Below are 16,177 nucleotides of genomic sequence, written 5' to 3'. Positions count from 1 at the left end.
GATTCAATTAGGTGAAAAACACACCCATTACATTTAACATGGACAAAACCAAATTTGAAAAAAGTGTACAATACATGGAAACCAACACATGCGAAGGGTATAATGATAAACAGATCATCAAAAAAAAAATTATATATATATATATATATATATATATATATATATATATATCACATATAAAGCAGATAAAAAAACATATAGGTATTTAAAGGAAGCCATAATGTACTCTGATAGTGTTATAACAAGAATCTTATAATTTGCGGACAATTTGTACGTAGCTTATTATCAAATGTATTCTGATAGCGTTATAACAAGGATAAAATGTAAAGTTCTTCAAAAATGGCGACCACAATGTTGGCAAGGGAGGGGGAAAATTTACCTCCCATGCTAACGCCACACTTCTGAAGAAAAAATTCCCCATCAAAAGAAAAGTAATTATGTGTCAACAAAAAATTAATAGCTGTAATAATGAAGTTTTGAGTCTGTAAGGGATAATAACTATGCTTTCTGAGAAACATCTGGAAACAATCAATGGCTACATAATGTGGTATAGACGATTATAGACTGACAATATCACAGGTCAGCCACATATAATCATCATGCCAAGAAATAAGATTTAAGTTGTTTATTAAAGATTTGCAATCAATTCCCACCTTTTGATAACAAGCTATGTACAAATTGTTCGCAAATTATAATATCCTTGTACAAATTGTTCGTAAATTATAATATCCTTGTTATAACACTATCAGAATACATTTGATAATAAGCTATGTACAAATTGTCCGCAAATTATAAGATCCTTGTTATAACACTATCAGAGTACATTATGGCTTCCTTTAAATACCTATATGGTTTTTTATCTGCTTTATATGTGATATATATATATAAAAAAATTTTTTTTTTTTTTTGATGATCTGTTTATCATTATACCCTTCGTATGTGTTGGTTTCCATGTATTGTACACTTTTTTCAAATTTGGTTTTGTCCATGTTAAATGTAATGGGTGTGTTTTTCACCTAATTGAATCACCTGTTTTCTTGACATGTTTTGCACTTAAATATCTGTTTGGAGACCCTTTTTTACGCATTCCATGATTAAGCCCTTTCAGGGTGAAACGCGTAGGATAGTGCTCCCCTCCATATGCCTCTTTATGTTGTTTTTACTTGATGGTAAGAAGATTTTATATTCTCAATAAAGCAATTGTTATTTTATCTCCTGGAGACGCTGGAAAATCTTTTTCTATGTTGTGCATGCACTATACACCCGGGTCAGGGTGTTTCCGTGCGTCGGAGGTGTGATAAGGAGTGAAGAGGGGTGAGCTGAAAATTTCCTTCTTTTGTGCAAAAAATAAATGTAGGCTCCTGTTCTCCTTTCTCTATTTAGCACATGTTCAGAAGCAGTAGTAGAATGGAGGACATTATACAGCAGTACTGAGCAGTGTAACTGTGGATCCAACACTGGGATGAGATAAAACATTTATTAGAAAACAACAATATTTTATGGCTGTATGAACCTCTTTCTTTCATTCTGCTTCTCACTTTTCTCGTCTAGTAACCATAGACTGCAATAGGAACTGTAATCTGATCTTTCAGTGAGCTGTCAGACTGTCTCATTTTGATCAATATAGATTTTAGCCATATTTTAAATGAATGATTAGTTGAGGCAGGCAAAAGTGGAGAAGAAGTTGCTCATCATTGGAGAAAGAAGCATATTTTGATTGATGCAAAGTTTGTTGAACTAACAGTGACCATATAACTTTTATGGCTCAGTGGATCAGACCACTCTCAGTCCATCTATTATTATACACCTATAATAGATGTCAGACATCAATATCTAAGACAGTAGCTTACAATTCTACAGTCGGTATTATATCCAATCTGATAATTTATGACTTACCAGCATGACTGAAAATACATTCCACCAATGGAATTGCTCCACGATTCAAAAATACATCTCCCATGTCAACGAGTGCTTCTTTTATAATCTGGTATCCACTGAGAACTACAATATGTCGTGTGCCAAAGTAGGCAGTATAAATGGGGCCATATGTTCTTGCCATCTGTGAAATTGTCAAAATTTTAAAAGAGGCTTTGACATGGAATTAAAGCTATCCTAAGACAATTTGATTTGGCGATGGAAAGTGAATCTGAAATTTTCAACTTATTTGCTTATTTTTAAACTTAAACCAGTAGTGGTCAGCAGTGGCATAACTTGAAACTTGTGGCACCCAATGATAAATCTTCAACAGGGCCCTCAACTAACTCAGGTTTTTAGTAGTAATCGTCTTTTCATACGGGGTCAGGAGACTTTTAGGGCCCCTCAACTCTCAACCTTTGCACTGAAAGTGTTGGCACTAGAGTTGAGCGTCTTTTGGTTTTTTAGGGTCGCGTTTCGTTTCGTGAAACCCGACTTTTCCAAAAGTCGGGTTGAGCAAGATCGTCCGATTATAGGGAAAAGTCGGGGTCGTCCCGAAACACGAAACCCAATGTAAGTCAATGGGGAATAAAAGTCGGCAGTGAGAGGAGGACAGGAAACACACCTACAGTGCCCATTTGAATGCCAAAAGCATCAATTCTTCTTTCTTAAGCTTGTCAACCTTAATTAACTTCATAATACAAGTTACGCACTGAAAAATGGGGGTTATTTGGCTACAAACTGTGGGGGGAGGGCTGGCTCCAGGTTTTCATGTGCCCTGGGCGAAAGAGCGCCCCTTTAACACATACCACAACTCATCATGCTCCGATACGGCAGAGAAATAGCGTTATAGTACAATGAAAAATACCTCACTTTTTACATCTCATGACGAGGCCCATCTATTTCTCCATACAGAATCATTGGTCCCATATAATGTTTGAAACAGTATATGATGAGCTCCACATAATGCTACAGTATATGTTGGTCCCCATGGATGAAGCTCCACTGTCTTATGGGCCCAAATAATGCTCCAAACATAATGGGCCCCATTTCTAATGCTCTAGTGTATAATGGGCCCTGTAAATGCTGCTCCAGTGTCTGATGTCCACCTTTGGAATGTTCCAGTGTATGGTGGGCCCCATCTATCATTCTCCAGAGTATAGTGCTCCCGAAACATTGCTGTCCCAACATTGAAAACAATCAAATAAGTCTCCTCGCTAGGGAATCCCTGTACTTGTCTGGACAGGTGCTGTAGCTTGCTTAACAGCTCGCCAGCCGTTCTCACGCCCAGTATGGATTACACGTGATTGCACAAAGGTGAGAAAGGGTACCGTATCCCCAGATAACATGTATGGATAGCGTACACATTCAAAATATATGTCTCAGGAGGCAGGCTCAGACGGTGTTAGGCCCAGTATGGATTGCACGTGATTGCACAAAGGTTAGAAAGGGTACCGTATCCCCGGATAACATGTATGGATAGCGTACACATTCAAAATATATGTCTATACAGCATGAGGCAGGCTCAGACGGTGTTAGGCCCAGTATGGATTGCACGTGATTGCACAAAGGTTAGAAAGGGTACCGTATCCCCGGATAACATGTATGGATAGCGTACACATTCAAAATATATGTCTCAGGAGGCAGGCTCAGACGGTGTTAGGCCCAGTATGGATTGCACGTGATTGCACAAAGGTTAGAAAGGGTACCGTATCCCCGGATAACATGTATGGATAGCGTACACATTCAAAATATATGTCTATACAGCATGAGGCAGGCTCAGACGGTGTTAGGCCCAGTATGGATTGCACGTGATTGCACAAAGGTTAGAAAGGGTACCGTATCCCTGGATAACATGTATGGATAGCGTACACATTCAAAATATATGTCTCAGGAGGCAGGCTCAGACGGTGTCAGGCACAGTATGGATTTGACGGCCCAGATTACACAGCGGAGGAGCAGGGAGAGGTAAAGATTGCAAATGCTGGGGCCCTGCCCAAGCAAGGGGGGCCCCACTCGTGGGCGTCGGTACTGGCACTGGGCCCCTCATAGTACAGCGGTGTGTCTGACGGCGGGTGTGCACCACCACCGTCAGAGACACTTGATTGCACTATGAGGGACCCTGTGCCAGTGCCCGCGCCCAAGAGTCGGCCTACCCACCTGTCCAGGGCAACGGCACTCGCACGGTGTCGTGTGGTAGGTGGTGACCCCGGCCATGGGGGGGGGAGGCAGCACAGTTAGGGAGTTTTAGAAAGTGGCATATGTTGATGTAGGACATTCAGCTGATGCAAAAGGCGAAATAGGTGAAGTACCAGGAAGAGGTGGACCAAAGCAAGCCATTTTTCTGTCACCCTATGTGTCATCAGGGGAAGGTGGGACAAAATCCTTGGAAACCCATGCGTGGTTCATTTTAATGAAGGTTAGATCATCCACATTTTGGGTTGACAGACGGGTCCTTTTTTCTGTCAGGATTGATCCAGCTGCACTGAAGACTCTTTCCGATAGCACACTTGCAGCTGGGCAAGCGAGCTCCTGTAAGGCATATTGGGCCAATTCAGGCCAGGTGTCCAGTTTAGCGGCCCAATAGTCAAAGGGGAATGACCTGTGTGGGAGAACATCGATATGGGAGGAAAAGTAGTTTGTTACCATAGTTGACAACTGCTGTCTCCTGTCACTTTCCATCGATGCAGTATTACCAGTTGTGTGAGCGGTATTTGAAAAATCAGTCCACAACATTGTCATGAAACCCCTGTCTCCAACGCCACTTCTGCTGTGTGCACCACGAACACCTCTGCCAAGCTGCCCCCGGCCCGTACGGCTCGTGTGAGAACCATCACCGCTGCTGTGTGCTGGGAATGCCTCAAGCAACCGATTTACCAGAGTTGCTTGTTTATTAGCCAATATTAGGTCAAGGTTCTCCTGTGGCATGATGTTTTGTAATTTGCCTTTATAGCGTGGATCCAGGATGCTGGCCAACCAGTAGTCGTCATCGTTCATCATTTTGGCAATGCGGTGGTCCCTTTTTAGGATCCGCAAGGCATAATCTGACATGTGGGCCAATGTTCCCGGTGTCAATGATGCACTGCGAGTGCTGGGTGGAGGAGCACTTTCTGGCAAATCCACATCCCTCCAGTCACGCACAAACCCTGTACCAGACCTTGCCACGCCAACATTTTCACTTGCCCCACGAGATGCATCCTCCTCCCCTAAGTAATCATCCCCATCATCCTCCTCCTCCTCCTCTTCTTCCTCCACCTCGTCCAGGAGAGGTCCCTGAGCAGACAATGGCTGAATGTCATCAAGGATTCCCTCCTCCTCTTCCTCCTCATCAACATTGGCTGCAGACGCCTGCTCCTTAAGGTGCGTCAAAGTTTGCATGAGCAGACGCATAAGTGGGATGCTCATGCTTAGGATGGCGTCGTCTGCGCTTACCAGCCGTGTGCATTCCTCAAAACAATGAAGGACTTTACAAAGGTCTTTCAGCTTCGACCACTGCACACCTGTCAACTCCATGTCTGCTCTCAAAGTGCCTGACCGTGTATCCTCCCACAAATGCATTATGGCCTGCCTCTGCTCGCACAGCCGCTCCACTATGTGCAGGGTGGAGTTCCACCTTGTTGCAATGTCGATAATGAGGCGGTGGTTGGGAAGGTGGAGCAATCGCTGCAGCTTCTGCATACGAACGGAGTGTACAGGCGACCGGCGGATGTGCGCGCACAGTATTCGCACCTTCTGGAGCAGGGCTGTTAACTCCGGATAATTTTTGAGGAAGCACTGCACCACCAGGTTCAAGGTGTGAGCCAAGCAAGGTATGTGGCTGAGTTTTGAAAGGGCTATGGCTGCCACAAAATTACGGCCGTTATCACTAACTACCTTGCCTGCCTCAAGATGTACACTGCCCAGCCATGACTCAGTTTGTCGCTTCAAGTACTCGGCCAGCACCTCGGCGGTGTGTCTGTCGCCCAAACACATCATCTGCAACACAGCCTGCTGACGCTTTCCACTAGCTGCTCGATAGGGGGACACATCGTGTGCAACAGTGGCAGCTGCAGATGGAGTGCTCGTACGACTGCGCTCTGTGGACGAGCTTTCGCTTCTGGAGGAGGTGGAGGAGGAGGAGGAGGGTCGAACGCCTACAGCCAACTGTTTCCTATACCGTGGGCTAGGCAGCACTGTCCCACCACCGCTGTCCCCTGTGGACCCTGCATCCACCACATTAACCCAGTGCACAGTGATGGACACGTAACGGCCCTGGCCATGCCGACTGGACCATGCATCAGTTGTGAGGTGCACCTTTCCGCTCACTGACTGCTTGAGTGCATGGACAATGCGGTCTTTTACATGATGGTGGAGGGCTGGGATGGCTTTGCAAGAGAAGAAGTGGCGACTGGGTAGGTCATAGCGTGGTACTGCATAGGCCATGAGTTCGCGGAAAGCTGTGCTTTCCACCAACCGAAAGGGCATCATCTCAAACGAGATTAGTTTGGCAATGTGGGCGTTCAAACCCAGTGTACGCGGATGAGAGACTGAGTACTTTCTTGGCCTACTCATAGTGTCTGGGAGGGTGAGCTGGACTTGAGAGCTGCATATGGTGGAAGTAGCGGTGGACAGGGCGGACTGAGAGAGGGTTGATGATGGTGATGGAGTTGGTGTTCTTTCTGATGGCCTAGAATCAGTATTTTGTTGATATAACAGTGGGATTCCCTGACTGCTGTGGTCTTGCAACGACACCTCAACATTTGCTGCTGTGCTAACCGGTGGGCTTACAGTGGGGGAAACAATGTAGCGTTGCTGACTACCTTCGTTGTGATCAGTTGCACATGTGGCACTTGAGGTTTGGTGTTGTGTCCACGCTTGCAAGTGCATGCTGGGTTAAATGTCTAAGCATGCAACCGGTATTCAAATTTTTCAGATTTTTCCCTCGGCTAAAGGTCTTTGCGCACTTCTTACAGATAACCTTGGCCTGATCATGAGGATTTTGTTCAAAAAAGTGCCACACTGCACTCTTCCTACTTTGGCAGACATTTTGCGGCCTAGCACGCTGTGATCTTTTGACCCTCTGGACAAGCTGTCCAGCAACTCTTTTGATGTTTGGAACCTGTCTTTGGAGTGCTCCGGGCCTGCCAGATAACAGCTGTTGCGATGTCGATGTCTGCTGTGGATGCTCCTCATCTGAGCTATTGGAAGCAGCACCCTCTTCCCCCAATGGATGCCAATCTGGGTCAACAACTGGGTCATCCATCACCTCCTCTTCTATGTCATGTGCACCTTCCTCTGTGTCACCGTGTATGGTGGTATAGTGTGCGGGAAGGGGCACCTGAGTCTCATCAGGGTCAGAATCTGGCTCTGTACACTGCGAGGACAATGTAGTGCTCTGAGTGAATGTACCAGCAGAATCATCCATCAGCGGCTGTGCATCAGTGCACTCCATGTCAGATTCATCTTGGCCTGGGTAATTCACCATTTGACTTGATAATCCAGGCATGGTATGTGAAAACAGCTCCATGGAGTAATCAGTAGTATGGCCTGCGTCATCCTTCAATCTTGGTTGGGGTGAAGGACACAAGGAAAGGTGTGGTTCATGAACATGAGCCTCCAATGACGACTCAGTGCTTTTACTTTTTACAACTGAAGAAGAGGAGGCGATAGAGCTGGAGGCTGAGTCAGCAATGTAAGACAAAACTTTTTCCTGATGCTCTGGCTTTAAAAGCGGTTTGCCAACTCCTAGAAAACTAAGCGTTCGAGGCCTTATGTAGCCAGACGATGACGCAGGGTCAGCACCTCCTGCATTCGGTCCTATTTTGCTCTTGCCACTACCATCAGATCCACCACCAACACCATCATTACCAGCTGCCAACCCCCGCCCAATTCCACGGCCTCTTCCACCAGCCTTCCTCATTTTTGGTAGAAATGTAGACAAAATCCAACAAACTATATAGTAATGTAAAACAAGGTACAAGGTGTCTATAGGGAAGGGGAGATTTTGAATTTCTGCACACACTTGTGGACAGTGGACACTTTTGGATTGTGTGAGGCCCACTGATATCTGAGCGCTATGTGACAGGCTCGATGGCACTGCTGTGACAAAAGTGACTAGAGGATAAGGGAGATTTTGAATATCTGCACACACTTTTGGACACTGGACACTTTTGGATTGTGTGAGGCCCACTGATATCTGAGCGCTATGTGACAGGCTCGATGGCACTGCTGTGACAAAAGTGACTAGAGGATAAGGGAGATTTTGAATATCTGCACACACTTTTGGACACTGGACACTTTTGGATTGTGTGAGGCCCACTGATATCTGAGCGCTATGTGACAGGCTCGATGGCACAGCTGTGACAAAAGTGACTAGAGGATAAGGGAGATTTTGAATTTCTGCACACACTTGTGGACAGTGGACACTTTTGGATTGTGTGAGGCCCACTGATATCTGAGCACTATGTGACAGGTTCGATGGCACTGCTGTGACAAAAGTGACTAGAGGATAAGGGAGATTTTGAATATCTGCACACACTTTTGGACACTGGACACTTTTGGATTGTGTGAGGCCCACTGATATCTGAGCGCTATGTGACAGGCTCGATGGCACTGCTGTGACAAAAGTGACTAGAGGATAAGGGAGATTTTGAATATATGCACACACTTTTGGACACTGGACACTTTTGGATTGTGTGAGGCCCACTGATATCTGAGCGCTATGTGACAGGCTCGATGGCACTGCTGTGACAAAAGCGACTAGAGGATAAGGGAGATTTTGAATATCTGCACACACTTTTGGACACTGGACACTTTTGGATTGTGTGAGGCCCACTGATATCTGAGCGCTATGTGACAGGCTCGATGGCACTGCTGTGACAAAAGTGACTAGAGGATAAGGGAGATTTTGAATATCTGCACACACTTTTGGACACTGGACACTTTTGGATTGTGTGAGGCCCACTGATATCTGAGCGCTATGTGACAGGCTCGATGGCACAGCTGTGACAAAAGTGACTAGAGGATAAGGGAGATTTTAAATTTCTGCACACACTTGTGGACAGTGGACACTTTTGGATTGTGTGAGGCCCACTGATATTTGAGCGCTATGTGACAGGCTCGATGGCACTGCTGTGACAAAAGTGACTAGAGGATAAGGGAGATTTTGAATATATTCACACACTTTTGGACACTGGACACTTTTGGATTGTGTGAGGCCCACTGATATCTGAGCGCTATGTGACAGGCTCGATGGCACTGCTGTGACAAAAGTGACTAGAGGAAAAGGGAGATTTTGAATATCTGCACACACATTTTTGGACACTGGACACTTTTGGATTGTGTGAGGCCCACTGATATCTGAGCGCTATGTGACAGGCTCGATGGCACTGCTGTGACAAAAGTGACTAGAGGATAAGGGAGATTTTGAATATCTGCACACACTTTTGGACACTGGACACTTTTGGATTGTGTGAGGCCCACTGATATCTGAGCGCTATGTGACAGGCTCGATGGCACTGCTGTGACAAAAGTGACTAGAGGATAAGGGAGATTTTGAATATCTGCACACACTTTTGGACACTGGACACTTTTGGATTGTGTGAGGCCCACTGATATCTGAGCGCTATGTGACAGGCTCGATGGCACTGCTGTGACAAAAGTGACTAGAGGATAAGGGAGATTTTGAATATCTGCACACACTTTTGGACACTGGACACTTTTGGATTGTGTGAGGCCCAATGATATCTGAGCGCTATGTGACAGGCTCGATGGCACTGCTGTGACAAAAGTGACTAGAGGATAAGGGAGATTTTGAATATCTGCACACACTTTTGGACACTGGACACTTTTGGATTGTGTGAGGCCCACTGATATCTGAGCGCTATGTGACAGGCTCGATGGCACAGCTATGACAAAAGTGACTAGAGGATAAGGGAGATTTTGAATTTCTGCACACACTTGTGGACAGTGGACACTTTTGGATTGTGTGAGGCCCACTGATATCTGAGCGCTATGTGACAGGCTCGATGGCACTGCTGTGACAAAAGTGACTAGAGGATAAGGGAGATTTTGAATATCTGCACACACTTTTGGACACTGGACACTTTTGGATTGTGTGAGGCCCACTGATATCTGAGCGCTATGTGACAGGCTCGATGGCACTGCTGTGACAAAAGTGACTAGAGGATAAGGGAGATTTTGAATATCTGCACACACTTTTGGACACTGGACACTTTTGGATTGTGTGAGGCCCACTCATATCTGAGCGCTACGTGACAGGCTCGATGGCACTGCTGTGACAAAAGTGACTAGAGGATAAGGGAGATTTTGAATATCTGCACACACTTTTGGACACTGGACACTTTTGGATTGTGTGAGGCCCACTGATATCTGAGCGCTATGTGACAGGCTCGATGGCACTGCTGTGACAAAAGTGACTAGAGGATAAGGGAGATTTTGAATATCTGCACACACTTTTGGACACTGGACACTTTTGGATTGTGTGAGGCCCACTGATATCTGAGCGCTATGTGACAGGCTCGATGGCACAGCTGTGACAAAAGTGACTAGAGGATAAGGGAGATTTTGAATTTCTGCACACACTTGTGGACAGTGGACACTTTTGGATTGTGTGAGGCCCACTGATATCTGAGCACTATGTGACAGGCTCGATGGCACTGCTGTGACAAAAGTGACTAGAGGATAAGGGAGATTTTGAATATCTGCACACACTTTTGGACACTGGACACTTTTGGATTGTGTGAGGCCCACTGATATCTGAGCGCTATGTGACAGGCTCGATGGCACAGCTGTGACCTAAGTGACTAGAGAATAAGTGAGATTTTGAATCTCTGCACACACTTTTGGACACTGGACACTTTTGGATTGTGTGAGGCCCACTGATATCTGAGCACTATGTGACAGGCTCGATGGCACTGCTGTGACAAAAGTGACTAGAGGATAAGGGAGATTTTGAATCTCTGCACACACTTTTGGACACTGGACACTTTTGGATTGTGTGAGGCCCAATGAATATCTGAGTGCTATGTGACAGGCTCGATGGCACAGCTGTGACAAAAGTGACTAGAGGATAAGGGAGATTGGATTGCTTTTAAAAAAGCAGTTTGCGGAGCAGTGGGTAAACAGCAATGCCAGCCTGTCAGGAAGCCTTAGAAGGCAGCCCAACAACCAACACCACTGATACACCACTATATAGCCTCCCCTTGCACTGCACACACAGTGACTGGTGTGTTGTGCAGGCCAAATTGCTAGCAGCAGAAGCAGCTTTTTTTTCTTCTCAGCAGGACAAAAAAAAAAAATTGGGATTGCTTTTAAAAAAGCAGTTTGCGGAGCAGTGGGTAAACAGCAATGCCAGCCTGTCAGGAAGCCTTAAAAGGCAGCCCAACAACCAACACCACTGATACACCACTATATAGCCTCCCCTTGCACTGCACACACAGTGACTGGTGTGTTGTGCAGGCCAAATTGCTAGCAGCAGAAGCAGCTTTTTTTTCTTCTCAGCAGGACAAAAAAAAAAAATTGGGATTGCTTTTAAAAAAGCAGTTTGCGGAGCAGTGGGTAAACAGCAATGCCAGCCTGTCAGGAAGCCTTAAAAGGCAGCCCAACAACCAACACCACTGATACACCACTATATAGCCTCCCCTTGCACTGCACACACAGTGACTGGTGTGTTGTGCAGGCCAAATCGCTAGCAGCAGAAGCAGTTTTTTTGTCTTCTTCCCTGCCTAACGCTCTCCCTACAGAATCAGCAGCAACCTCTCCCTATACTAAGATCGGCAGAAGTAAGATGGCGGTCGGCGTGCACGCCCTTTTATACCCCCTGTGACGCCCACCAAAGCAAGCCAATCACTTGCATGCCCTTCTGAAAGATGGTGGTGACCCGTGCCTATGTCATCACGTTGCCCACAGTGTCCGTGGATCCTGATTGGCTGAAAAAGAGCGCAAAACAAACTTTTGAAACGCGACTTTGGCGCGTAAGTCGCCGACCTAGTGGCCGACCTCATCCTAGGGTCAGGTTTCGTTTCATGAAACCCGACTTTGCCAAAAGTCGGCGACTTTTGAATTTTTTCGACCCGTTTCGCTCAACTCTAGTTGGCACCCTTGAAGTTGTTCCAGAAAATAAAGTATTTCTCTAAGAAAATTATTGAACATTATAACATGTTTTTTATGTACATGTTTATTTTTTGTGTGTATTGGAGCAACACAAAAAAAAGAGGAAAAAAAGGCAAATCGGATATAATTTCACACAAAACTCCAAAAGAGGTAAGACAAAATTGTATGCACCTTGACAAAATTGTAGGCAAGCATCTTTATTTCAAGCATTGATGCTCGTTGAAACTCACCTGTGGCAAGTAACAGATATGGGCCATATGAAAACCACACCTGAAACCAGATAAAAAGGGTAAAAGTTGGCTCACTCTTTGCATTGTGTGTCTGTGTGTGCCACAATAAGAATGGAGAACAGATAGAGGAAGAAAGAACTGTCTGAGGACTTGAGAACAAAAATTGTTAAAAAAATATCAACATCACAAGGTTACAAGTCCATCTCCAGATATCGGGATGTTCCTTTGTCCACAGTGCCCAACATAATCAAGAAGTTTACAACCCATAGCACTGTATATAATCTCCCTGAACATTGACGGCAGAGAGAAATCAATGAAAGATTGCAATGCAGGATAGTATGGATGGTGGATAACCAGCCCCAATCCAGTTTCAAATAAATTCAAGCTGTCCTGCAGGCTCAGAGTGCATCAGTGTCAGCGTGAAATATCTGCTGACATTTGAATTAAATGAAACTCTATGACAGGGATCCCAGGAGGACCCCACTGCTGACACAGAGACATAAAAAAGCTGGACTGCAGTTTGCCAAAATGTATATGAGTAAGCCAAAATCCTTCTGGGAAAGCGTCTTGTGGACAGATGAGAGCAGGATAGAGCTTTTTGGCTAAGCAAATCACTCTACTGTTACGAAAACGGAATGAGACCTACAAAGAAAAGAACCCAGTACCTATAGTCACTTGGTGCCATGACTGTGTGCAAGTCATCATGAAATCTGAAGATTACCAAAGTATTTTGTAGTTGCAATACTTTTCTGGGAGAAATACTTCATTTTCTGGAACAATTTCCAGGGTGCCAACACTTTTGGCCATGACTGTATAGTTAGTCCTCTGGTGGTAAGTATGCAATCATTATAGCATCAGTTTTTACATCAGCAGTTATTAACAATTACAAGACCAAATACAGTTTTCATTGTTAAGGATTGTAATGTACCTGTTAAAAACACCAGTGCTGAATCTGACATGGCAAATGTATTCCCCTGAGGCAAATGCAAAGAATCAACATTTCTGTATTCATTGTCTTTCAGATTTACCTACAGAACCTTCCAACGGTCTGCAACATGTCAACTTAGAGTCCTCTTTTGGCTTGAGAAGCTTCTGTCTACCTCTTTAGCCAAGGGCCGATCCATCTCAAAAAATGTTCTCTCCCCTTATTAAAGCACCACTAATGTATGTTTCATGTGTGTAGTAGAATAGTTACCAGCTGCTGTTTTTTGCTGTTCTCAGCGCTGCTCCAGTCATCTTCTGCAGGTTGTGACCTGCCCGATCACTCCAGTGCTTGCTGGCCGACCAGAAGTCACTTCTCAATATAAATCTATGAGAGTCATAACGAGGTCAGATTGAGAATCTTATAGACTTGCATTGAGAGCTTGTGACCCTTACCTCTGACTTCCAGACAGGGGCGGGATGGGGGCGCAGCCTTATTAAGAGCCCCCCATTACTGCGTTTGGGCGGGCAGGCTTTCAAATAAAGCTTAAAATTGGATTGGATATGGGCTTTTGAATATGGGAAACGGATGGTGTATGGGTGGAGGTGGGGGGAGTCGGTGGGTGTTAGTGAGGGGGAAGTGCGGGAAAGCCGCAATTCCGACTCAGGGAGTGAAGAGGACAGAACCACCCACCCTCCCTTTTTTCTCTATGGTGTGTCACATTGAATACGGCAGGGAGGAGGATAAGATTAAGTGGCGGTGGTGCAGGAAAAGGCGGGGACATTGAGTATAGCGCCCGCCGGGGTATGTTTTTATGTGTACAAGATGGTGTTTGTTTGTCACATTGGCGGGGAGCGGGGTGGGGGTTCTTGGAATTGTCGTTGATCAGTCGGGGGAAGAAACTGTTAGTAAAATGCCTAACAGTTTAAAATTGTCTGGTTGTTCTGGTTTGGTTATGGGCTCTGGATGGGGTTTGATACTTCGGGAGCATTGGTGGTTAATCTTCTCGGAACGGGATGTATGGTGCCCTCGAGCTGGTGATGGACGGCTGAGGGTAACATGGTGGTTGAGTTTTCAAATTGTTTGCCGGATTGTTAAGCCAGATCTTGTAGCTCCAAGAATCCCCCCCCTCTTATAGTTACATATCAAATCTATTATTGTTCATGGTTATATGTTTGTTTAATAAAATTGGCCACTGTGGCCACAATTATCCAAAAGAATTCTGATGTAGTGTTTTATTTATAGGAAGGGGGTTGACATGTCAGCATGTGGGCCGACATGGAGGTTGGTTGCTGAAGGGGAAGCCGGACTCGCCATGCGCGGTCATGTCAGTTAGGAGTTACGGTCACACAACCGGACCAAAGCAGCGCCGGGAAGATCAGAACATGGAAACTGGAAAGTATATTATTAGGGGCAAAGAACTAAGATTAATGATATCACTCCGGTGGGGAAATAAAGAAAAAAGTGCGGAAGTGGTGCTTTAAGGAGATTCCTAAAACAATATCATATTTAGTAAGAAAATGGGAGAGTGAGTTTCTTTATCTTCTTCTTTCTGACAATCAGTAAAAATTGGACCGTACTCAAATGAGTTTGATCTGATTTTTTCATGGACCCATGCACTTGCATTATTGATTTTGATCCGACCCTCATATCAAAAATTGGGCATAAGACAAAAAGAAAAGGAAAACCAGCACCATTCAACCTGTGTGTTTTAACTTGTCCTTAAACCAAACTTTGGACTGAGCAATCAAGCCTGCAGGTACTGGGTGCTCACATAATAAGTTGCACACATACAGTATATATGAGAAGAATAAATAGTGGCACTCATCGGTCCTGTAAAATCCAATGTTTCTATTCAGAAAAACATGTTTAAAACTGGCTGCAGAGAGGGAAGGAGCACATGTGAGGGACAATGATAATTTTGCGCTCTCCTGCATGTCTACTGGTCCTGGGCATCTCTCAGCAATTTCCCACAGACCTCTCAGTCCATATAAAAGCAGAGGCCTGTGAATAGTCAAATGGAGTATCATAGGTATGAGTTCAATTTGTGAAAGCAATGGATAACACTTGTATTGGAAAATGGGATGTCTGAATGAGGCTTAACTTTTATGGTTTATTCAGATGTGTGAAGGTCCAGGAGAACTCCTTAAAGTTATGTGAACTTGCCGTTATTTAGATGCCAGTGTAAGGGACACAAAGGAGTGTCCGTAAGTGTAGATATATATATATATATATATAGATATCTATATATATATCAGTATTGTGGTGTAGTTACCACTATGTCAGCTAGGGGGCGCTGTGTGGGTGTCCCAGGACGGGTGTACAGGCACATTCAGTGTGGTAACAGGAGCAGGGTCCTAAATGACCATTATGGGTCTCAAGGTGGGTGGCCTTGGGATGCAGGCTCCAGGGTGTATTGATCAGCAGAGGTACTGCTGATCTTTCTGTTACACTGTGTCAGGGAAGCCTGTGTGTGTCTATACAACCTTTAGTGATGTCATAGCCATGTGATCACCTGTGGGTGTGGTTACAGGGCTATGTAATTGAGGTGTTTGGCACATGTGAGAGAGTGTGAGAGTGAGTCTGTCTGAGTGTGGACAGACTTCCATGTGTCCAGGTGGGACACTACAGAGAGTGTGAGAGTGAGTCTGTCTGAGTGTGGACAGACTTCCATGTGTCCAGGTGGGACACTACAGAGAGTGTATATGGGGAGGACTACAGCTCCCAGCATGTGCTGAGACTCTCAGTCCAAGTCTGAAGCCACGGACATTTCTGTTCCTTTGCCTGAAGTGAAGGTTACATTTCAGTGTTATGCTGTCTATGGTTTATGGAGTAATAAACCTGGTGAAATTTTAAAGGAACGTGCCTCATGTTTGTCTCCCACTGCACCTAAGCGAGTCACATCCCTACAATTGGCGGAGAACGCGGGCAGCGATTCCCAGAAGCACGTGTGGCAGCGCTGGCGATTCTGAGCCAGGAGAGCAGACGGTCTGACAAC

The 16,177-nt window shown here is 45.1% G+C and overlaps 1 pseudogene; it reads right to left on the bottom strand.

Annotated features, from left to right (window-relative positions):
• The window catches only part of LOC141051641 (cytochrome P450 2G1-like), a 67,856-nt pseudogene that overhangs the window by 41,852 nt on the left and 9,827 nt on the right, over nt 1-16,177 (bottom strand).

Source organism: Dendrobates tinctorius, unplaced genomic scaffold (genome assembly GCF_039654945.1).
Source record: "Dendrobates tinctorius isolate UK_male_01 unplaced genomic scaffold, ASM3965494v1 ptg000158l, whole genome shotgun sequence".
Taxonomy (NCBI): Eukaryota; Metazoa; Chordata; class Amphibia; order Anura; family Dendrobatidae; genus Dendrobates; species Dendrobates tinctorius.
This window is presented reverse-complemented; position numbering and strand designations above follow the sequence as displayed.